At 44.0% G+C, this 23,499-nt stretch overlaps 1 long non-coding RNA gene across 3 annotated transcripts in view; it reads left to right on the top strand.

Moving 5' to 3' along the window:
• Window positions 1-23,112, top strand: part of LOC119502536 — a 135,238-nt gene extending 112,126 nt beyond the window's left edge. For all 3 annotated transcript variants that reach the window (XR_005210091.1, XR_005210092.1, XR_005210090.1), the window contains exons 2-4: window positions 2,966-3,027; window positions 18,973-19,037; window positions 22,322-23,112. This is a non-coding gene — a long non-coding RNA (uncharacterized LOC119502536). The remainder of the gene's footprint in view (window positions 1-2,965; window positions 3,028-18,972; window positions 19,038-22,321) is intronic.
• The last annotated feature ends 387 nt before the right edge of the window (window positions 23,113-23,499 follow it).

Below are 23,499 nucleotides of genomic sequence, written 5' to 3'. Positions count from 1 at the left end.
TATTTAATGACTTTCCATCGGGGAAATAGCCTTGTTTTCAATGCAACCCGGGTCTCATAAACATGGGTGGTGGGTGCTGTATGTCATGTTTAAGTAGCGTGCCACATTTCAGGCATCCTAATTGAGTGCTACTTTAATGTGTTTGGGTCAAATGCACGGAAAAAAAAAACCGGTGGGAATTCTGTGGGAAAGTTTAAAAGCTCATAAAATGATGGCTTTCCAAGTGCTCCCTAAATTCCAACAAAACGTATTGAAACAGTACAATGTCTATTTTTATTAATGGCATGGAAAAACATAGAGGAAACGCGTAGTGCTCCCCGGTTGGTGCACACACAACTGTGTGATTTAGTTTATGTAAGCATGTGTGAAGTAGTTTGGTGCGTATGTGTCTGGACTTGTGTGTGTCACCGTGCAGTGTGCCTCTCCGGCGCTGCCGTGTTGTCCTTTCTTCCAAACAGAAACAACACCTACTGCTTCTATAGATCCTCTCTGCGCTGTTCTTTTCCTTTTTCCGCTTGTTTTAAATCTGTCTCCGATATACGAGGCATTCCTTTGTGGTTGTGTAACATGATTTGAGGCGAACACAGAGAGAGAGAGGGAGAGGGAGAGGGAGAGGTTTGTCTTGCTGGGTTTCATGTCCTACTGTGCGCTCATATTTCTCAGCCCCGCTTCACAGTTGTGGGTAGCTTGGCTTATCGTCGGCCTCCTCGGCTCTTTCCGTCATGCGTGGCCTGCTTTAATCTCTCTTGTGTACTGTAAACTGCCCCTAATAACCCTGCACACGATTAAAGCAAACATCTTAATAACGGCCTGCCTCATTATCAACCCGCGCTGGGGAAAATGAGTGGCTCGACCTCACCTCTCTAATCGTACATGTGTGGCTCAGAAACGAGCCGGAGAACAAGGCAACCTGCTTTTTTTTCAGAACCATAAGCCTCTGAGCTTTTCTCATTTTAACATTTGACAGGATTTTTGGGGGCATGTATCTGCTATATGAGCATACTTTTTTCTGCCGTTCATGAAGAGACGGGCAGCAACAATGAGAGTGAGGGTGCAGGATTGAATGAAGGGTGTTGCTCTAGAGGGTGCTGTTCACTGAGGAAATGTGCTTTCCTCCTTGCTGCTCTCGCTAAATCTGATTTTTACTCTCTAGAAACCATCCTATTTGTGTGCAGCTCTTTGATTTGTTGCTACTAGCAGATCAGATTCAACTCTCAAGGGAAAGCGAGACAAATAATATGAAATATAATAAATAAAACAGTTCCTCGAAGGAGAGATTTTACAGTCTCTGAGAGAGTGTGTGGTAATGTGCTGCGAGGCTTCTTCGACATGACATTAGGCCATTGTAATCCCTCCGTGTGTGTGTGTGTGTGTCCTCCTCACCTCCCACTCCACACACTGACACACAAACGCCCGCAGATGTTTACACAAGTTTCACACAGCCAACAATGATGAGCCGTCAGTCAGACCTCCACCGGCAGAACGGAGATGGGGAAGAATGTGTCCGCGGCGGATGGTTACACCTGTGCTGTATGTGGTTTTCCTGCGGCGCTATTGCGAGGGTGTAATCCATGACATCGCCCGTGTTTACGCTTGTGTTTTAGTTACAGGCCCGATGCTCGCATGCTTTGGAGCTTAGATGGGACTTCTGCTTCACTTACTCCTCAGCCTGGCCCCGGGGGCATCCTCCCCAGCCCCGCCACACACAGGCTCATCCCCGACATGTATGGATAAACAAGCACAGTAGCTTTCTACATGTGTCATACATCCTCTATTATTCCCTTTAGTCAAGTTCATAGAGGCTTAAATCAAACTGGAGACTGTGTTCTGTTAAAAGCTGTAAAAGGTAATCCATGCTCAAACTGTTCTAAATTTAGAGCTTGCAAAACCATCTTTTTCTGTTGATCTGGACTTGGATACTAAGATCATTTACGGGGAACATTAAACTGCGGTTGTTTCCTTATGTACTCAGAGTATTTGAGGAGGTCTTTTTTTGTTGTTTTATATGGTTTGTATTTCGTCACGAGTGACGCCGGCTGCACCACTGAGGTCATAAACGGGGAGGAGAAAGTTCCCGTGCCAGCGACTCACTGAACTCACTTTTTATTTTAGCAAATACTCTATATTTAGAGCTCAGCCGCGGCCAAACGTCCGTCCCAAACTCCCTGAATGACACACCTTTCGAGAAGTGACTCTCAACATCTGCTATTTTTATCATAATCTGACTCTTTTCCTCCCTGTTTTTCTTCCTTTCTCTCCCCCCCTCTCTCTTTTTTTCCTGACACTATAAATGATGCAGTCCTGTTTTTCATTTATAAGATTTGTTGGGTGGATTATTATAGAAGGGATCCTAATTCCCGCTAAAGGAAAGGACATGCTTCAGCAGTGTTTATGAAAACCCTGTGCTCTGACGTGAGTAGCAGTGGAGAACCAGTAACAGGTCCTCTCTGCTCACACACCCTCCTTGCACCGCTGCCCAGTGAAAGGTCTGTTGTAATGGTGGCATTTCAACCCTTCAAAGTGAGATGGCCAATTGGATAATGGGCTTTGGTTTGGGGCGCAAACCGAGCCGTGACAGTGCATAAAGTTGCTTCTGCTGACTGAGGCCAAACCTTACATTACGTAAGGTCTAGCCTATTATAAGTACAGTATTGAAGCTTTCTGTATGATGTGACATTGATGAGATCCGCCCGTCGCCCGTCTGTTATTTCTGTCCCTGACCCGTTATTGTCCACCGGCGCTCTGCTCCGCTGTAAAGTGTCCAGCGTTTTGGAACCTGCTCCTGTGGCTTTGAACCATTTTCCATTCCTACCTCATATTACATGCTCTAACACTGTTTTACCTAAATGAACCCAGCTGCACAAATGGAGAGTGAAGAGTTAAGCAGATATAGCAGTGGAATACTATATGCTGTAGTTGGTGTGTGAAGTGACGTTTGTCCTCTTTTCATTTTTTTTTTCCACAGTGAAGGAATCCGAATTCTTGGATTGAGATGTCGACCTTTAATTGCTTCCCAGGGATCTTTTGGTGAGTATATATGTTTCTAAAGACTGCAAATAGACTCAGTGTGCTTCTGGTGTTTCAAGTTCTTTCCTGTAAACATGTCTGTGGCCTTAAAGGGATAGTTCAGGTGTTTTGAAGTGGGGTTATATGAGGTACTTATCCATAGTCAGTGTATGACCTACAGTAGATGACGGTCGGCACGCCCCCAGTTTGGAGAACCAGAAAGGTGTTACCGCACGGAAGCAAAGCAAAGTACTGCTGTGGACGGGGCCGGCGGCACAATGTATTTAGCCGACAGGGAACTGAAGCCGTTATCTATCCTCTTGCCACCAGACTCCATTGAACAAAACAGTCATTTTACCTTGCAGAACATTGGAAGTTTCTGGTCTACCGCTGATCGATCGGTTAGTTTGTTTGTGTTATTGTGTGACTTTGGTTAGTTCGGATTCACTAAAGTCACACAATAGCAGAAGTAAACCAGCAACTTCCATGTTCTGCGAGGTAAAATTACAGTTTTTTTCAATGGAGTCTGGTGGCTTTGTCGAGAGCATAAATTGATAGTTCCCCGTCGGAAAGAACTGTCTGACGACAAGGTAAAGGAGTGATAATATTCTAAATATAGCATACACATAAACTGATATTTTTTTAGGTGGCTAAAATATGTTTTGCTGCCGGCCCCGTCCACAGCAGTACATTGCTTTGCTTCCATGCAGTAACTCCTCATGCAACCCCACTTTAAAACACCTAAACTATCCCTTTAAGCACGTGTCCCTATTGGGCAAGCTTAGTTGTCATAAGGTGAGGTTATATCCTTATTATCTCCAAGCTTTTTTTTTTTTTTTTTGTCCAGTAGCGTTTTACTTTGTGGCTCAGCCAGATGTGCTGAATGTTTTCACTATCTGTAACAAAGCGGACATATGCCAGAGACTTTTAGTGTTACTGTGGTTAAGGCTTATAAAACTGACGCAACTCCTGCTTTAACTGTTGGCACAACCGGCAGCCAAATGTTAATTATTTAGCTTAACGTGAGGAATTTAGACATACTTTACTGGCTGGTATTTGTTGTGGTTTACTTAAGAGATTGTTCTCATCCTCAAAATGGCATTTTAACACAGATCATTTAATTACCCTGCGTTTTAAAGCCACTGTTTTGTGACTGTTTTGTGACTGTGCTGTAGCGTGCGGTACTCAATGTACTTAGCCCCACAGCCCCCCCCTCCTTCCCTACTGGTGCCCCCTATCCCTTACTCCCTCATTCAGCTGGTCCACCCTCTACCAACCAGTGTGTGCCTGTCAGCATGTCACCCCAGGGTGATGCCCCCTCTCTCAGCCCCTTGGGGCCCTTTTGACTCCGCAGCACTCCGTGTTTGCCCAATCATTTGGGAGCCGGATACGGGGATGAATTGTTAACTACAGCAGGTCAGCCTGTGCCCCACAACCCCCCGGCCCCCCCCGACCTGCTGTTGACTCATCTCCATGGCGATGGGGCAGGAATTTGTTTTCTCTCATGCGTCCGCTGCCAACCGGCTCCCCGCCACCCTCCGCCTCCCAACCCCCTCTTCATCCTCGCCGCCTCTGTGCGTCCAATCAAAAGGCAGCTGGAGGGAGTCACATGGTCAGGAAGTGTCGAGGGTGCATCCCACTGAGTGAAGCGGCGCTGTCACTATAGAGCTCTGCTCTGCTGGGAAAGAAGGCCTTAGGGGGGAAATCAATGATTTCCTGACACACAAGCATGCGGACGTTTTTTAAACACAGAGATGCACACGTTTTGAGGAGGCTACGTGCAGACATGTGATTTATAATGTGCAACTTATTATAAAATACAGTATGAGTAATCCGCTTAAATCCTCCTCCTGCAGCCATTGTGATGGCCTTAGTTAAAATAGTTCTCTTTCCATGCTTATAGCGCAGTGATGCAAAGAGACACAGACCTCCTGCATTCCTCTGCTATGATGATTTTGTAATGAAAAATGCTACATGTGGTCCTATCTTTACGCGAACACAGTTTAATTCCCATCATTGTCTCAACGTATCGACAACTCAAGTGTGTACAAGTGTGTGTGTGTGTTTGTGTGTTTGCCTCCACATGAGTTATTAGCTCAGGGCAGGTGAGTGTTTGCCTTCCCGTCTCCCTTTATGAGGTGAGTGTTTGCCCAAGGAATGCACCACGTCCGATTTGTCATTGACTCTTATTGTTCAGCTCATCCAACCGGTGCCTTGAGGTTGAGCTGTGCTGTGCCCCGGCAAGTGAGAAATATGTGCTTTTTCCTCCTTTTTTTTTCTTCTTCTTATTTTCGCTCAGTGTATTTGTTCTTGGATGAAAATGCGACTTGGTGGAAAAGTATTAAGGATGGTAAATGCATTTGGAGTCCAGACCTTCAACGAGCAAATTATTATTAAACATCGTGATCAAGTTGAATGTCACCAATTTCAGAGAATTTACAAGAAAGTTTTTGATGAAAGCCAGAGTTTGAGCCTGGCTTCTGCTCTCCATCTGTAACTACATGGAACGTTCTTGTTTTGGACCCGGGTCAGTTGAGATAGAAAATTACACACAAAGTCGTCACTCTTCAATTATGCATTATGCAAACTGAAGTGAGAGAAAAAAATAAAAAAGGTATGACGTGATTGAGAGGAATTACTTCTAACCAGGCACATCCTGTAGATACATATGAACCCTGATGAGCGAAGTTGGCTCCCTCGCTTTGTGGTAATGAGGACGCCTCGGCGAGCTAATCCCTCCCACTGCACTTGAGTGGTTAACAGAGTCATTACGAATGGCATGTGCAGCTTCTCGTGCTTGTTTACTTCCAGAAAGTCTTTAATATTTAACATCTTATATAGCCAGGTTTTTGTTTGCTTCCACTGTTTGTTTAAGTATGTGGCGGGTATCTGTGTGAAAAAGGTGCATGTAAGTGCTTTTTGGGGAATGTAGAAGTATATTTGTATTTGCGTGCATGTGTGTCTGTGTGTGTTTGTGCGGGCGGCCGTCGTCCTGTGCCACCATCTGGGTGGTCCTCACGGCTGGTTTGATGGTAATCCCCCTGTCCCATAAATCAGTGTCCGGGCTCGGGCCGGGAGCTGATGCTGTGTGACCACTGGAGCGAGGGGGCTCGAGGCACTAAGCCGAGACCCCGGCCGCTGCCCCGGCCCGGCCTGGCCACACGTCAGCTCTCCACACCACCTTTAAAATAACTTGTCACGCGTGGCTGACTTCGGGAAACGGCTTCAGCTCCGAGTGCGTATACGAGCCACCAACAATATAAGCCACACTCATAAACTGTAGCACCAGAAGATAAAGTTTCACGACAGTTTCCTTAGTTATCCGGCCTTTCAAAATTTCTTTATTATGGATATGTTTCTTTTTTTGCAGCTTTCATATATCATTCAATGTATCTACTAATAATACAATTTGTTTGTAGTGACCGGTGGCTTCTGATGGCCCTCCAAAGAGCTGCTCTCAGTTCAAATGTTTCTGTCGGACTGAAAGTGCTAAGATTAAAGCCATATCTTAGTCTTTGTAGGGCCTATAGCTCTCTCTCTCTCTCTGAGAACGAGGAGGGAGGATGAAGGCCCGTTGGAGCTGTCTGGCTTGCATACAGCTCTCCGCTGAGCTTTTATCTAGGGAGATTGGTTGCAGCTCGGTCCAGACCCGGCTCCCGGGGAGTGCACAGTCCTGAGACCTGTGGCATTAATAAAGATAATGCTGTTTGGAATAATAACAGTCAATTCCGCCCCAATAGAGGAGAGAGACAACAGAGTGTAGCGGAATACAAAAGGAGCCAAGATGAAAGGCCCGCGCACCTCTCTGGCTCTCTTCTGGGAACTGATGGAACCGTTATCAACATGCTCGCACACAGACGGAGCTGAGAGGGACCCTACGCCGATTTTGACCCTCGGGTGCCGTGACGCAGAAATGCAATTTGTTCTTTTGTCTGCCAAGATCACAGAGGGAGAGCAGTGACTTGTCTTTCTTTTTATTCTTACTTATTTCCCCCACCCCCCTCCTTTTCATTCTCTCTGTTGCCTTCAGTGAGTGCAATTTAGTTTGATGAGCAGGTGGTCTTTTTTTTTTTTTTTCAATCTCACAGTGCTTTTGGCTCCCACCTCTGGCGTGTGGGGCTTTCAGTTGGAGTCAGTCATGTAGGCCAGGATTAGCAGGGTGGAGGAGAAGGAGGAGGAGGAGGAAGTCCAGTAAGAGTCTTGGTATTGGCGACCTCCGCGCCCTGCAGTCAGAACCATGCAGAGTGCAGATTGAAAGAGTTATTTTGTTGCTAAAGCTCTCAGCCGCACCCCAGATGGCTTTTGTGCGAGCCGGGGACATGTTTGGGGACAGGGTCCTTCAGGCTTGGTGAGTCTCTGGGCTCAGCAGGTAAAGCGCTGCGGGGCCAGACAGACTGAGGAGGCAAAACGTTGCGGTCTCGGCACTTTTCCACCTTGAATCTGAACAGCGGACCGAAACAAAATAGATGGATTAGAGCAAAGATTAAGGCCTCCGAACATCCACCCAAGTTGAGACTTATTGGAGCATCTCATCTGATGTCACATAAGACAAAAGAGCTGGTAGAACAGATGGAGGGGAAACACGCTGCGTCTGCAGTTCTTCTCTTTGCGCACCATTTCCTGGTAGCAGAAAACTGCAGCGACTAAATTACAGCCTGCTTTCACTGCTTCACCTTTGATCTGTTTCATCACACGCTGCTAATTAACCAACCCTGTTACTACTTAAAGGAATTTATGGCCCATTACTTTATCAGTCCAACATTCCTCTGCAATAATCTCCATGGCACCGAGACAAGCAATCAATATTTTTCAATAATGCAATAATGCAGGCCTGCTTTATTTCATGTCTTGACTTCTTGTGTCGTAAAATCCCGTCTGCCCTTGAACTTGAGGACTGATCGAATGTTATCGAGTGATACGGTATAAAAAAAAGTCTGGTTTTGGTGGTCTTTTGGTTTCCCTGGTTTGTAACATAAATTAGTAATATTAGCAAGTTGTGTCAAATTGGAGGGTAAAGGGATAGTTCAGGTGTTTTGAAGTTGTATGAGGTACTTATCCATAGTCAAAATGGTGAAAATGTCCTGTACAATTTCTATCAGGCTTCAAAATTAACTGTTTTGTTTGACGAAGATTCCTGAACCCAAAGATGTTTAATTGAAAATCACATGAACAAAAAAACATAAAAAAAGCAGCATATGATCATATCTAAGAAGCCAATTAATTCAGCTTAATCACTGTTCTAAATCACTGCCCGTGATATATTTAACTGCATGTAATCATATAATAAATTTAACATAATATAATAAAACATTTATTTTTAAAGAATGAGTGGCCCTCTGATGTGTATTTTCCTAAAACAAGAGATTTGCACATTTACTCTGCATAAACAACATGTGATCTCTATATGTTAGGACTGCCCCATCCTAATCGATTAGTTGACTAATCGGCTGTTTTGGTCTTCGTCGAGCAAGATTTCTTTTGTCGATTAGTCATTTTTTATGCTTTTTCATGCTGAATGACTTATTTCCAAGAAACTTCTGAGCACATCTCTGGTAAACACAAGATTTAAAGTAGTGCTTTTGTGTGATTCTTTGTGAAGGAACTCAGTTTATCTGTCGATTAAATCAACAAAATTGTATGAGTGTTAGTCGACTAAGAACTTCCTCGGTCGAACACAGCCCTAAACTATATGTACTGACAACTGTATGCTGGCTAACTCGGCCTCAGTGTCGAACTGAAAACGCCGTTAGAAGTGGTTGGATGTGTGTCAGTCATGGGAGATTGGTTAGGGCAAATCAAATGGTCACCCCACAGATTATAACAAGAAGGCAATGTCATGGTGAATAATGTAGTGGTAACAAAATGGCCATTTTGGTCTGAATATGAAGCTGAGGTCTCTGAGGTCTGAGCTCTAAATCAAAGTGGGAGGAGTGATCGGTTGGACTCCTCTGTTCGCCATACTGGGTTTGTCCCCGGAGTGTTTGCATCTACTCGCACTGATAAACAGCTGGGATTGGATCCAGACCCTGCTGGGTTAGCTGCAGCCCGGGGCTGTTAACCACACAGACCGGGAATGTTAGTCATTTGTTTATTATTGGTGATATTTGCCCGCTCCTAATCCCTGGCTGGATTAGCCTTGATGTGTTCCTCATCCCACCTTTTTCCACCGTTGCAGTCCCTGGCATTTACATAGGGAGTTTTGCGTGTTGTGCATGGACAATACACACACACACACACACACACGTGTGCATGTGGCGGCGTGCTTCTAGGCATGTGCGTCGATGCATGAATGTGTGTATGAGTGTGTGTGTGTGCCGTTTAACATGTGTCGCTGAAGGATGTTTGTAATCAAGGGAGTTTGACAGATATCCCCTCTAACTCCATCCCATGTAATGCTGTGATCAGTGTCAATAGGAAAACTGTGGCTGCTATTTTATCCCGTGCCAGGGCATCTTGCTCTGTGGCCGTGCTCGCGGCCGGAGGCGTGTTCAGATCTAAAAATCCAGGGCTCCAGAAAGTGTTTTTTGACATTTATTTTTCTTCAAACGGAAATGCACAAAAAATCCCTGTAGGAACTAATTTATCAAAGACGCTGAATGTCAGCGTGGCGTCATTGGAAATGGGAAATCGCTGATGTCATGAAGGAGGAGAAAGTGGTCAGAGAGCTGGTTACGTGTCTGTCCCGTGTGTTGTGAAACTATTGGCCGGGAGTCACCTGGATCAGAGAGGGAACAGGCTTTACTGAGCAGACCTAACTTGCTCAGTCTGACCTTTAAAGAGCTGATCCCTAACACTACATAAATCTGTTTCCAGTTTCAAAACACGACCACGCACATGCACATTAACATGCCGTGCTCTTTCTCCCACAATGTTTTTGTGGGCGAGGAAGTCCTGCAAATCTGCACCAACACTGTAGGTCCGACATAAAAACCCTGCTGGGAAGAAGATACGCCGATGCATGACTGACAGACACATTCATGACATAGACATGTAATTATCTGTGTTTATGTGTGTGGGCGTTGAGGCCAAGAGGTTAAGAATGACACTTCATAACTTGTAGGAATACTTGACTTAAACTTGTCTGGGTGACAATCACATCTCACTGTAGATGGAGTAAAGTGTACTAGAGGTGATTTGGCGCAAAGCAGGCTCAAGTTTCAAGTCATTTAGGACACATCCAAGGAGAGTCACGAGTCTCTGTAAGCATTTTACAAGTTAAGAAGGGAGAGAGTGGAGATTCCTGGCAGATAGCTCCCATCCTTTCTTCAGCTTTGAGCTCTTGAGCTCCGGGAGGTGCTATAGAGTCCCTCTGGTACCTAAAAATGTATTTAAGAAGTCCTTCATCCCACATGCCTTCAATATTCTTAACTCAACAAAGTGACTGAGAAGATTTACACACATGGCCTTGTCTATGTGTTTGTATTAGTAACTGCTTGTCTGCTTTTATGTCGTCATTTCTTGTGTTTGGTGAGCTCAAGAGAAATTTCCACTGTTGTGGACAATAAACACCAACCCATGGTGATAGTTTTACATAGCTAAGAAGAATGTGTCATTTCATATGCCCAATAGTTAAAGGGTAACTTAGGTATTTTTTCAACCTGGACCCTTTTTTCGCATGTTTTTGTGTCTAAGTGACACTTTTTTTTAAATTGGTTCAGTATTGAGGGAGAACGCTTTAACCGGCAGCCGAGAAACAAGCTGTGAGGGCAAGTGAGCAGCATCAATATAACGTTACGTGCTTGTTTTGCCCCTGACAGGCTCAGATTGTTATTATAAGTGTCTGACAACATTATGGAAAGGACCCTACAGAGAAAGGTTTTAATTACCTATCGCTTGATTCGGTCTGGTTCTTATCATGTCCAAGTCCTGCTCGAGGAGAAGTCTTGTGAAATCTGATTATCCGTATACTCTGGCTCAAATAAATACAGACGGCCATCGGATTCAAAGACCTCATCCACATTGTTGTGAAATCATCTAAATATTCAGTCATGACACTGAAAATCTTTTAGATAACACTAAGCTACGCTTTCTGTACTCCAACACAACAAACTTGCCAGATTTCAGAACGAGGCTTCTCCTCGAACAAGACTCTTTCCATAATATCAGACACTTCTAATAACAATCGGAGCCTGTCATGGCAAAAACAAGCACTTTTAGTGGACGTAAATGACGCTGCCAGCTTGCCCCAATAGCACCATATTGCAGCCCGTGAGCAGCTGCCATCTGCAGCACTCTCCCTCAATACTGGATCAGTTAGACACAAAAACATTGGAAAATAGGGTCCATGTTTAAAAATACAGAAGTTACCCTTTAAATATTCAAAGTGTGTAGGTATGCAAGGCCTACAGAACACTGTCTTGTGTTTTTTTGTGTGTTTTTTATCAGACTCGAGCCAAGTCTATAGGCAGTCAGGTTTTAGAGAAGTTAAGTCACAACTTTTATGACTTGGGTCCGATTTTTTAATTGAACCAAGCTCAGTAAACCCCTCGAAACAGCGTCCGACCCTCCCTCTACATCCTTTGTTACCCGTTGCACAGAAAGTGTTTTTACTCGCTGCACATGGAATTCGTCCAGCTGAAGCGGTCACAGCTGAGCTTCATGGGGTGTTGGTTAATTGGCAGGTTTTTGGATAAGTGCAGTTATGCTCCACTATGCATATCTTCCTCAATGTCCCTTGCACTATTTGCCTTTTTTAAAGTGTCCTTTAATTGGCTGCACAGTCAGTCACAGTCTCCTGCCTTAACTGTCCCCTGTGGTACCTGAATGTGGCCTATTTGACCCTGACCCCCTGGGGTGAAAACCTCATATTTGGCAGCCAAAAGCAATGACCATTAACCTGTTTTTCTCCTGCTTTTGTTTCTCTCTTTTTTTCTCTCCACCTCAGTTTCTGTCTTTAATATGAGTTTTGAAGGTGATCTCTTTTTCATATCGGGCCTCTGAAAAGCAAAATCCGCTCGGTTTCAACACCTCTTCATAATCCCTACCTTGCCTGTGTTTGTGCGAGTGTCTGCCAGCCTCAGTCAGGCAGCTCTGTCAACATGGTAGCATGTCTGCCTCCGCAGCCCCAAAGAAAGGCCTCATATTTGGGCTCTAGAGGACCCGGAGTAGTCCGTCTGATAGATCTGGCCACGGTTTCTCCCTACAACACCAGCCACTTCCAACTGGGCTGCATCAGCAGTAGTGAAAGACCTGAGAGCACTGTGATCCCACCATGGGGTGTATGGCTGTGGCTCCGGCTGCACTGCACTTTAATCCCCTTCCCTTTTAACCACAATGGGAAACATGTGCTTACTCTGTGTAGGGTACAGGCCCACCATGGGAGAGGCTGTTTACTTTCACTCTAAAACTAACATTTCACAGCTCCCGTGACCACTACCTCTGCTGGGTTAAGAAGGTGATAGAAGATCATTTTAGTTTGTTCCATCAATGTTGCTGCTGATTAGAAGCGTCTCCTCACTTCTCACCTTGTAAAACTTGACACACAAATTTGTTTTTTTTCCACCGTATGTTCACCGAGGGAGGAGGGTTGAGCTGTCTAATTTGTCTTATTAAAGAGCCGCTTGGTGTAACTTTATTATCCTGTTAAATTTCCATTCCAAAAGTGAGTTTTGGGTCAGCGTATGACGCCGATGGTTGCACCTCCTGGGTGAGAGAATTAAAGCAAAACTGGGAACTGTGCTTGTCAAAACTATACCCTAAACCAACATAATCCACCATGGAGGATTTTTCCAGATGTGGAGAGTCTCATCTCATCGCTTTATATTTTCAACAGCCAGAACAGAAGTCTAAGGTCGCGGTCCTCGTCCCTAAAGTTGTGTTATATTTCCAGTTGTTTGTGTGCAGACAGGGAGCTACAACAGAGAGATGCTGTGGTGTAAAACAGCAACTAGTGGACATATGCTAACCCGGAGGACAGGAAATGCACTCCAGATGAAGATACTAGATCGTGGTTTATTTTTACCGGTGTGTGTGTGTGTGTGTTGTCAGGAATGTGTGCTTTAGGACTGACCATATGTCTCTCGAGTTACATCACAGCATTTCCGGTTACTTAATAGGCCATCCAGATTTATCAAGTCATTTTTTCATTTGCATATTTTATTTATAAAGACTTTTTACAATACAAAAAACAAAAGCAGACAAATAGACATGACAGAATTGAACAAAATAAAACAAACAAACTGCCAGCTCACAGAAAAAGTGAAGATGTGCATGTCAATCCATACGACGAATGAAATGTCCACAAGTGGATTGAGGATCAGAAAGAGTCCATGGAACTAAGACCAAGTGAGGTCGCGGAAGGCCAGAAAACTGAAATCCTGGTGGATCAAAGCACAATGCAATACAGTATAGTACAGTGCGAGATTTGTCAGGTATTTAATACTCTTATCAACATGGGAGTGTTCAAATATGCTGCTTTATGCAATAGTATGTATATATTTATTATTGGAAATCAATTAACAACACAAAACAATGACAACTATTGTCCAGAAACCCTCACAGGTACTGCATTTAGCATAAAAAATATGCTCAAATCATAACATGGAAAACTGCAGCCCAACAGGCCCATTTTCATTCACATATCTTGTAGTAAGAGGGCAAGGGACCCCTTTAAAAAAATGGCCATGACAGTTTTTCCTCGCCAAAGTTTGGAGCGTTATTTAAGCTCCTTCGCGACACGCTAGTATGACACGGTTGGTACCAATGGATTCCTTAGGCTTTCAAATTTCCTAGAATGCCAGTATCTTCACTTTAGGTTTAACACTGAGCCCGCTACAACCTCAAAAATTGCAAGTCGCGTTAATGCGTTAAAGAAATTATTGGCCTTAAAAATAATTTGCGTTATTATCGTGTTAGTAGTTAGTTTAAGATGCTGTAACCAGCAAATGCTACTGGTTTTCACTCATTTCAGTACAGTTTAAATCAACTTCCAGAGACTTGAACCAACCTGCTTGTCTTGTTATTGCCGTCGTCACATGGTACTGCAGCTGTACAGCCTACAGACTCAGGATTTGACTTAGCAGCTGCCAGCGTTGCATTCAATCGCTTAAACACATCTGGTCATTTTTTTAGCCTTAGAAAGTTGTTGTTTTGTAACCACTTTTCAAACCTCAGATGCCCTTGAAGGCACCGAAAAGGACTTTGCACACAACAATGTAACTTTGACAAAAAATGTTGAAAAGATTACGTTGATGAATTACTCTGTCAAGCATGTTGCAAGTCACGCTGTTAGTTGTGTTTCTGTTCTGAAATTAATGGAAAAAACAATCGCTGCCTGGGATGTTCCAAATCTAAAAACTTGGTTTGCTTTGATTTGATGTTAAGTAGACACATATTTGTATTTGTTTGGCCAAAATAACCAGTACAAGAATTAATTGTACACAGTTGCTGTAGAAGTGACACCTCATCCATTTACATTGAGTCCAATCTGAAGCTCTGGTGGCCAATTCCCCACTCCACTGCATGACTGAATGAGATGGTGGCCTCCACAGGTGTGGCAGGTGATCTGAGGGATGAGTGAGCTCTTCCTGGTGTAACAGTAGCCCCAGCCGGCTCCCCCTGTATGCCCTGCCCCAATCTGCCCTTTCCTGTCACCTTATCTGAGCCTCCAGTGCAATCGAACCCAGGGCGCGGCCCCCTCTCCTCCTCCGTTCCCCCTCGCTGCCGGTCTCCATCGCTAAACTTCTCAGATGTCTGATGTGCAGAGAGAATCGACCCGCTTGAGTTGAACTTGACAGAGTCCTGACACCCCATTGTAGGCACAACTGTCTCAGCTTCCTGCCACCCACAGCTTCCCACCCTCTGACCTCCACGGCACCAAGGGCAACAGGATCACAGACAATGAGCCACACAGCTGATCTGTTTAGGATGTTATGATGAACGCCGAGACCGCGGTGATTGATTTTCCAGACTCGATAGAGAAGTTTCCTTTAAAAAGTTGCGAAGACAAATGAGGTTTGGTTGTTGGTCGGGGCCAGAGGGACATGCTGATGTAGTTGAAGGGCTTTCTGATTAGCAGAGTGGAGACTTAATGTAGATCCTGTAGGGACAGAGACTTGTACTTCCTCCAACTGTCTGGCTTTAATTAAGCCGACCAGTCCACCAAGCAGCCAGCCAACCAGCTTCTTTTACATCGTGACTTAGACCAAAAGACTCGGATAGTTGCAAATCTAATCACTGGAGCTGAAATGTGCAGAGACGTCAAAAGTGTTCAGCAAACGGTATGAAAATAGTTGCATGCTCACCATGTTTTATCACTCTTACTGTGCTTATTCAATCATTCATGTACTTATTTATCTGCTAACTCAATTGTATTAAAAAAATCCTATAAAATCAACCACCTGGGAAAATTTGACACTAATTCAAGCAGAATAAACTAGTGTGATTTTCAGCGCTCGGTAACCTAAATAGGACTTGAATCATTTGCGAATCATCTATCATTTGCATTCCTGCCAAACACACTATAAACATGTTTCCACATGTGCTCATTCCACAGCGGAGCTGCCAAACAGCAGTCGAGCGTCCGCTGAAAGGAGGCTTATCGCAGCCTTCTATGATTTTCCTTGACAATGAAATTGTTTTGTTTTGTTCTTATTGGAGTGAATCTGCTGCCTTAGCTACACTCGTTTTACTCCATATGTGCTGTACTGTATCCTGTAAGTTTATATGCACATTTTGAGCCACTATATCCAGCCCTGTCTGATACTTTGCGTAAACTCACAAAGACGAGAAGGTTTGTGGGACAGAATCTGATTAAGCCGTGTGTGTGTGTGTGTGTGTTCGTGTGTGTGTGTTGCGCGGACCTGAGCCCCAAGCTTTGAATGTGTGTGTGGACTTGCAGACCTCAGCTCGGAGATGTAATCTGATTTGCAGAACGGGTCGTTTCACATGACTGGTTTAAAGGACCACTGGCGCAAGGTTGTGCCAGTGTCCCTAACTGGTGTGTGTGCGTGTGTGTGGGTGTGTGTGTGTGTGTGTGCGTGTGTGTGTGTGCGTGTGTGTTTTTGTGTGTGTGTGTGTGTGTACACCTCCAAGTATTTATTTGCCTTCACAGATTGCGCTGCAGAAATGTGAGTTTGTTAGTGCAGGCTCCTAAACAGTAGAAAATAGAAAGGTGTTGAAGTTTTCTGTGCGGTTGAACAAACCACAATGCTGCGTTTATTCTGTTGTTCTTGGTTTTAAATGAGATTTATTTTGGGGGGGAAAAAGAGGTTACATGAAAGTAAGGCCACTGCTAATTAACAGTCGATTACACATCTGGAAAAAAGCACAGCTCTGCTTTAGCCTCTGATGCGGGTTTTGTTTTGTTTTGTTTACACATCGCCTATAATCAGAGCTTTATTTTGAACTAATGGACCATCAGAAATTATATCAAATAATTGAAATCATCCTATAGCCTCAGCCCTCTTTTAGAGGACTGCTGGGATCAAATCCCCTGAAAGCTTTGCCTCTGAATCCTCTCTCTTTTTTAACATTGTTTGTTGATGGTTTTTTTCGGGGTGGAGATTCTCTGCTGGACGTGGTCCATCATGTGATTTTCATTGGAGACTGGCCGGAGGAGACGACCACAGTTAAAGCAAGCGAGCGTGTGTTTGTGTGTCATCTGGCCTCGTTAATAAATGCAGGTTGTTTTCCATCTGGGGGTCATCAGTTGTGGTCATCACATCACAGCCCCTAGGAGGTGACGTTTGCGGCCGCGTGCGTGCTCGTCGGTGTGTCCGTGTTGATGCGCAGAACATGTGAGTTTCTGAGAGGTTCCGAGTGTGTGCTCGGTGTTTGTGTTTTCTCTCCTGGGTGCGGAGAGCTCATAAGCAGCAGGACGATGCAGCGGGCAGGAAGCTCTGATCCCATCAGGCGTGTCAGCAGGGGCAGTTTTTCATAAGGCAGTAATCTCACCACACAAAGGGGTGTCCAATATTAGAGAGAATAGAGAGCCCCATACCCCTGAGCTAATCAAGACCTGACCAACCCTTCTCCTGGCTCGCCAACCCTCTAAACATTACCTCATCTGAAGGCTTAGCCTAGCCACATGCTGCTCCGGCCTGCTGGTCTACATGATAACTCACTTAGCTCAGTACGATAGCTAGAGAAGAAGAAAAAAACGGAAATATAAGAAGGGATATAAAAGAAATGGGACCAGCACAACTACCTATGGTGCCTGGTGCCAGGGAAAGGTATTTTAAAAGGGAGAGGAAAGAAAGAATCATTTTACCATGTCCTCCAGAAACTCTGGGAAGCAATTTGCCGGTATTCAGTTTCTCTCCCCGCCGTCCTGTTATTGCTGTTTTCCCCCTCAACTCTTGGAGCCTTCAACCTGAAAGGAGGTTCTTAAGTTCGGGCTTTGTGTCACTTGGAAACAGTGCATTTGTTGCCAAGGTAACAGGTCTGGGACAGTGAAACTCAGAAGCAGAGAGCACCTTTGTCCGTGAGTGGATGAAGAGGGACCGGAGCTGTCAGCGGTCCAGAGAGCACAGCTTTGGTCTTAAACACGTCTGTGTATGAAGAAACCTGAAGTTTCTTGATCCAGTATCTACCTGAACCTGTTAACCTTATGAAATACAACCAGCACACACCACGTCATTTAAAATGGTACGATGGAAAAGCCACTTTGACCGCCTCCCTACTCCTGACCTGCCAGCTACTGCAGAGTTCCACTGAAACCTTAGATCACCCCACTCTGTTTTATGTAAATCTACGTCGCATCCAGGTTCGGCTCTTTAAATGTTCTGGAGAAGGTCTTAAGTCATGTGGTCATTAGAAAACCAGGTCTGGTTGACCAAGAGCTTTAAAGAAGGTAGTCAGGGCAGTTGAGTGATAACCTAAGCCTGAATAACAAAGGCCTTTTCCTAGATATTGATGATGGAGCGACAAACATGTTTGTCACTTTTTGCAGTTATTGTACACGGCACGGATCATGATTATGTAACTTTGAAAAAAAATAGGCCTTACAGTATGTCTATATGCCAGCAGCTGGTCTTCTATACCAGTAGTTCCCAGCCTTCTGTCCCATTAAAGAGGACCTATTTTGCTTATTTTCAGCTTCATACTTGTAATTTTGGTTTCTACTAAAACATGTTTACACGTTTTAATGTTCCAAAAAATGCTTTATTTTTCTCATACCGGCTGTGCTGCAGCAGCTCTTTTCACCCTTCGTCTGAAACGCTCTGTTTGAGCTCCTGGCCCCGCCCCCTCCGAAAAGCCCAGTCTGCTCTAATTGGTCAGCTGGCCCACTCTGTTGTGATTGGTCAACCGAACCAAACTCTTCGGACTCCGCTCCAGCTCTGCTCTAACTAGCTTTGTTTGACGGCGTGCTAAACTAGCCGTTAGGCAGGTATTATGCAAATGTGTTACTTGGTGACATCACCACGTTACGGAAGAAAAGGTGGGACTTCAAGCGAGGCGTTTCAGGCAGTTCAGGACCAGTGTTACTGTGGGGGAAAGTAACTCCCTTTGGTGTGGACTTTGCAGACCTTTTACGTGCACAAAAAACTATAACACACTAAAGGAAAGGGAAAAAGCACAATAGGTCCTCTTTAAACTGAAGCACTGTGTATATGTGGCCCATCATCACTGGTTGCGTTGAATAAGAGTGATTTTTCATCCTGTTTTATATGACTAATGTTTAGAGGCACGGAGAGGTAAAATTCTCCAGCACAATTAGAGAAATGTCAGACAAAATCTCGTGTAGCATACATGTTTTTTTTCCCATTTTCCTATCCCGTTAATCATCTCATCATTCCTCAACTGAAAGGTTGGAAGCGACTGCACCGTAACCTCATCATACCTGTGAAAACAGAGGAAGGAACTGATTGCTCTCTCATTGTACTGTAGAAAAATAAATATTTGTCGGAGCACGTTTGGGCAGAGCTGAACTAAATTACATCTGATTTCTCAGGGTTTTTTGTCGACTTGTATGTTTATTCTTCAATGAGTTCCTCTCTGAATCATTTTATGCTTTATCTCTTTCAGATGATCTCAGGTGAGCGCCGAGAAGAGGCTGAGTAATGGAAACATGACCTCAAGAGATTCAACAGGTAGGGATGACTCTGTTTTTTTTTCTTGTTTGATCCTCATTCAAGTGGAATATATGATCGCACACGGTGCCGCCTTATTATGAGCTGACAGTTGCTATAAACAACCAGAGTATGGTACATCCACTGATCAAACAAAGGTAGCAGTAATTCACATGTATGTGAGACAAGATCAGGGTGGTGGCACTGGCTTCTTGCTTCTTTTTTTTTTTTTTTATTGTGTAACTCAAGTCATGACAGCACGGCAAAGAATGCAGTGGCACAGAGATATCACTTCAAACACGGCGTCTCTCAGGAGCCTCAGATCCTTTCAGTGGAACTGAATGAAGATATGCTTTGATGGCCCACCACAGAGTCGGTGGCCTTCAAAGAAACCTGTTGATGGGCTTGTGCGGGGCAGCCAGCGGGCTGAATGAGCGGTACTGTATACGTGCGCCTCTCCGGGTAACCGTGGGTGTTCTCAATGGAGGTCGAACATGCTTGACCCCAACATGAGTAGTCTTTTTCTGTAGATTTTAGGCTTTTTTTCCCCTCCTGCTACCAGGTTCTGTGGGTAAATGAAGGGGAACTGTGTGTGTGTGGATGGCCCGGTGCCAGCAGACAGGTACAGTAGATGTGCTGATGAGGGAGGCCGATAGGGGCCGGCCTCAGTGGCAGGCCCCAGGCACAGACAGGCGTACACGGGCAGGCAGAGACTCCGAGGCAGGTTGGGACCTGGTCCTGTATGCTGATGCTGCACTACTGGCTCTTCTCCAAGGTGAGGCATAGGAGAGAAACGTGGGAAGGGAAAAACCAGAACAGAGGGCACATGGAGCGATAGAGAAAATCAGGTGAAAGGATGATTGTTGAGCCAAAAAGATGAGGGTAGATAATAACAGAGAGTGTTAACAAAAAGCAATAGAATGGCTTTAGGTTTAGGGGAAGCAAAGCTGGAGGGAGATGATGATGATGTGTGAGGCCCCGGGGGGAAAATGAAGAAAGAGCTAAGCGAATGAGGCCTCGTCCTGTACGCATGGTGGAACGTGACTCCTCGCAGGTAAACCAGCTCAGAGGTGCAGACAGGCAGAAAGAAGATGAGAAACTCTGATGGATGACTACGTTCCTTCTGACACGTCTGTTCCATCCCCAGGCAAAGAACAGGTCCCGCCACTTTGGCTGAGTGGATGAGTGTGCAGGGGCAGACAACGACGACGTAATGTCATTTCGAGGGAGGTTTGTAAGCACAGGTAAAGCAGACTGCGGGTTGTCGAGAGGCCACCTACCTGCATTACCTCACCTCTGACGTTGTTGTGAAAAAAAAAGCAGATGTTGTGCACTGATCAACGCTGCGCCCATAAGATAACAACATCCAACTGTTGTTCCGGATATAAAACAACTTTCAGTAACACTTCATTTTACAGCTCCGCAAATTTCATAGTAGATAGGTGATAATTAGCAAGTAACTTAAGGGAAATGTTTTTGGAATTACTGACAAATTACCCCAATATTTACCTCCAAAAAAATACTTTATTATAAACATTATTTAATAATTATATTCAGCTATTTCCCAATAGCTGGTAATTTATTTAATACATTTCCAGGAAAAGAATACAAAGTTAATTGATATACTTTATTTCCATGTCTGCTGATAAATAGATAATAATTAGCAAATAACTTCTTTAAAATTTCTCCAAAAACTCCCTGAATCATGATAATAGCTACCAGGTTACATTTGTGTCGACAATAAGTCACACAATGGTGAGATTTGTGCCTGATCAGAAGTGTCTTCTATTAGTTTTGGCTTTCCACTTCCGATGAAGAGCAGCGCACAGCCGCTTCCCAAGCTTAAGGGCCCTATTTTAACCATTAGATGCTATTTCAGTATATAATCATTAAATAATGTTTATAATAAAGTAATTTTCGATACATTTTGAGGGAAATATTGGGGTAATTCAGTCAGTAATTCCAAAGAAATTTCAAATACTTACTCGCTAATTATCACCTAATTGCCATGTAAAATTAATTACCAATGTAATAATTAATTTTAAGTGCAATTTTCTCTTTTTCTCCGTCAGCTGTTCACACTTCTATTCTTAATAAAAGTGATATTTTATTTCAATGCGTTCTCATCCCAACTTGTCAGATACTGACGCTTCATCAGAACCCTCGGCGTCACTCTTTTTGGGCGCAGTAAACACGCGCTTAAAGTTGTGAAGTAAACAAAAGCACATGCTTAGGTTCAGGTAATAAAACCACTATAGTTAAGTTTAGGAAAAACATAATTGGGCTTAAAAACTACTACGTTTGTACAGTGAAGGTCGAGGCAGATGGCCGCCCACCCAGAGCCGGGTTCTGCCCAAGGTTTCTACCCGCTAATGGGGAGTTTTTCCTTGCCATTGTCGCATAATAATGTATGCTCATGGGATCTCTTGTTGGGTCTGTAAACTATAGAGTACGGTCTAGACCTGCTCTATATGAAGAGCGTCTCAAGTTAAAAAGAACGAACAGCTGACGGTAACGTGACATGAGACACAAACAGCGGTCTACTGGATGAACGCCTTGTGTTTGTTGGACCCATCCACCTCCACTCCCACCCACCGGTGTACCTTTTTTTTTTGCTCACAAAGTTAAATCACCACTCTCCCGGCGCACTTTCCCATCGCGTTTAATATTGACGCAGATGGGTTTACATTACAGTTAATGGAAAGCTCGATGCATCTCAAACCGGAAACCTTGAGCATCAGTACTGAACGCAGACGGTCGTGACAAAGTGTCTGTGTTTGACGCCCTGGGAATGAGAATAGGCTGTTTATTTCATCGAAATGACACATTTGTTCCAAATCAGGACCTTTCAGGCCTGAAGTGATACTAAGTTTGACATCTTAATTCTGGTATTTGACTGCAAAGCGGCTTTCCTCCAGCTGCAACGTGAAAAGGCTCAGTGATTCGTATCCACACTGCTGGAAGCAAAAGACTTTGCCACCACTCATAATGTGATAATTTCAGCTCTTCATCTGCAACTTCTTCTTTGTGCCAGTTTGAATCCTCAAGCCCTTTTTTTGTGTGGAAAGTTTGTGAAAGCAGCCAGATCTGCTTAAGGCATCAGCGTGTTGATCGATTCTGGATGTTTTATGAATCTCTGGTTGTTTTTAGTAACTTCACTTAACAGTTTAACATTTAAAAAAAAAAAAGGAAATGTTGCCAGAAAAGATTAAAACCTCTAATTTTCTTTAGTATGAGAAACATGTGTCAAGCTTCAAGTGGTTGTTGGCCTCAGTCCATCATTAGTTTCTGTATTATGTTTCTAGGATCACACTAAATCCTGGTTTGGACCGCGGACCAGCATCCCCTGCAGCAGATGTTTGCTCCTGGCATGGCTGCGAACAGCGTGAGCTCCACCGCTGACGATCCAAAGCGCCAGCAGCTTGGACTTGGGAGAAGCTGTGACATAAACTCAGCGGGACAGCGGAGTGTATTCCGCTGCTCAGACATTATGGAACAGATCAGTCAACACCGTTTGGAGAGGCGCTCGATAGGAAAGTCCGTGAATGCGCGTTTAGCGTAGTCGCCACAATGGATCTACACATTGTTTGACTTTTTCTAAATTGAACCTGGATTAATATTTTCCCGTATATACATCTGCTTTTGATATCCACTGTTTATTCACGCTGTTGCTCATACACCGCAGTTGTGACATTATACTGTGTTATTCTGGATACAGTATCAACAAGCGCTGGAGCTGTAAACGGAAAATAATCAGATGTTATTTTCATTTTTAGGCCTATTTTTACAGACTGAAGGCAGCGCTTGCACCAATGCAGTGAAAGTGTATCTTGTGAAGAGCACAGGAAATATTTCCTAGAATAATATAATAATAAATTATGATGAAGACATAATCTGACATCTTCTAATTGCGATCACAAAGAAGCCATTTAATCAAGGTGCAACTATTGACATATCATTCTGACACATTGGCAGCTTTTGCTATTATGTATTATTAATCTTGTCAGTCTGTTTGTTCTGAGAATGATTTATATGTCCCTAACTTGTGTTGTGTGTGGGAAACCCAATTAAAAGCAATAAAAAAAAGTGTATCCAAGCTACTGCCTGTTTGTTTTGTTTTCGCAGCTGCAGAACTGTGAGATTAATAACCGATAAAATGCAGACATCCACGATGTTCGTTATGTGTGTATTAGTCATTCTGGCTTCAGTACTAGTCAGGCCAGTATGTGCTACTAGGAGGATTAATGTATCACTCTTTTCTTGTTTTCACTCTCCTGCACAGGCGAATGAGAAGCAGAGTGAAAGTGAAGGTTAAAGTGAAAATGGAAAAGCGTGACATTTAAATGTTGAACCATTATTGGAAATCACAGGGTTTTACTTGACTAATACCAGTGTGAATAATAGGTCATTTCTGAAGTGGTATAAAAAGAAATTTACTGCACAAAACAATCATTTACTTTAATCCCAAAGTCCTTTTCTACAT

Source organism: Sebastes umbrosus, chromosome 14 (assembly GCF_015220745.1).
Source record: "Sebastes umbrosus isolate fSebUmb1 chromosome 14, fSebUmb1.pri, whole genome shotgun sequence".
NCBI lineage: Eukaryota > Metazoa > Chordata > Actinopteri > Perciformes > Sebastidae > Sebastes > Sebastes umbrosus.
The sequence above is the reverse complement of the archived record's forward strand: the minus strand, read 5'-3'. Positions and strand labels throughout refer to the sequence as shown.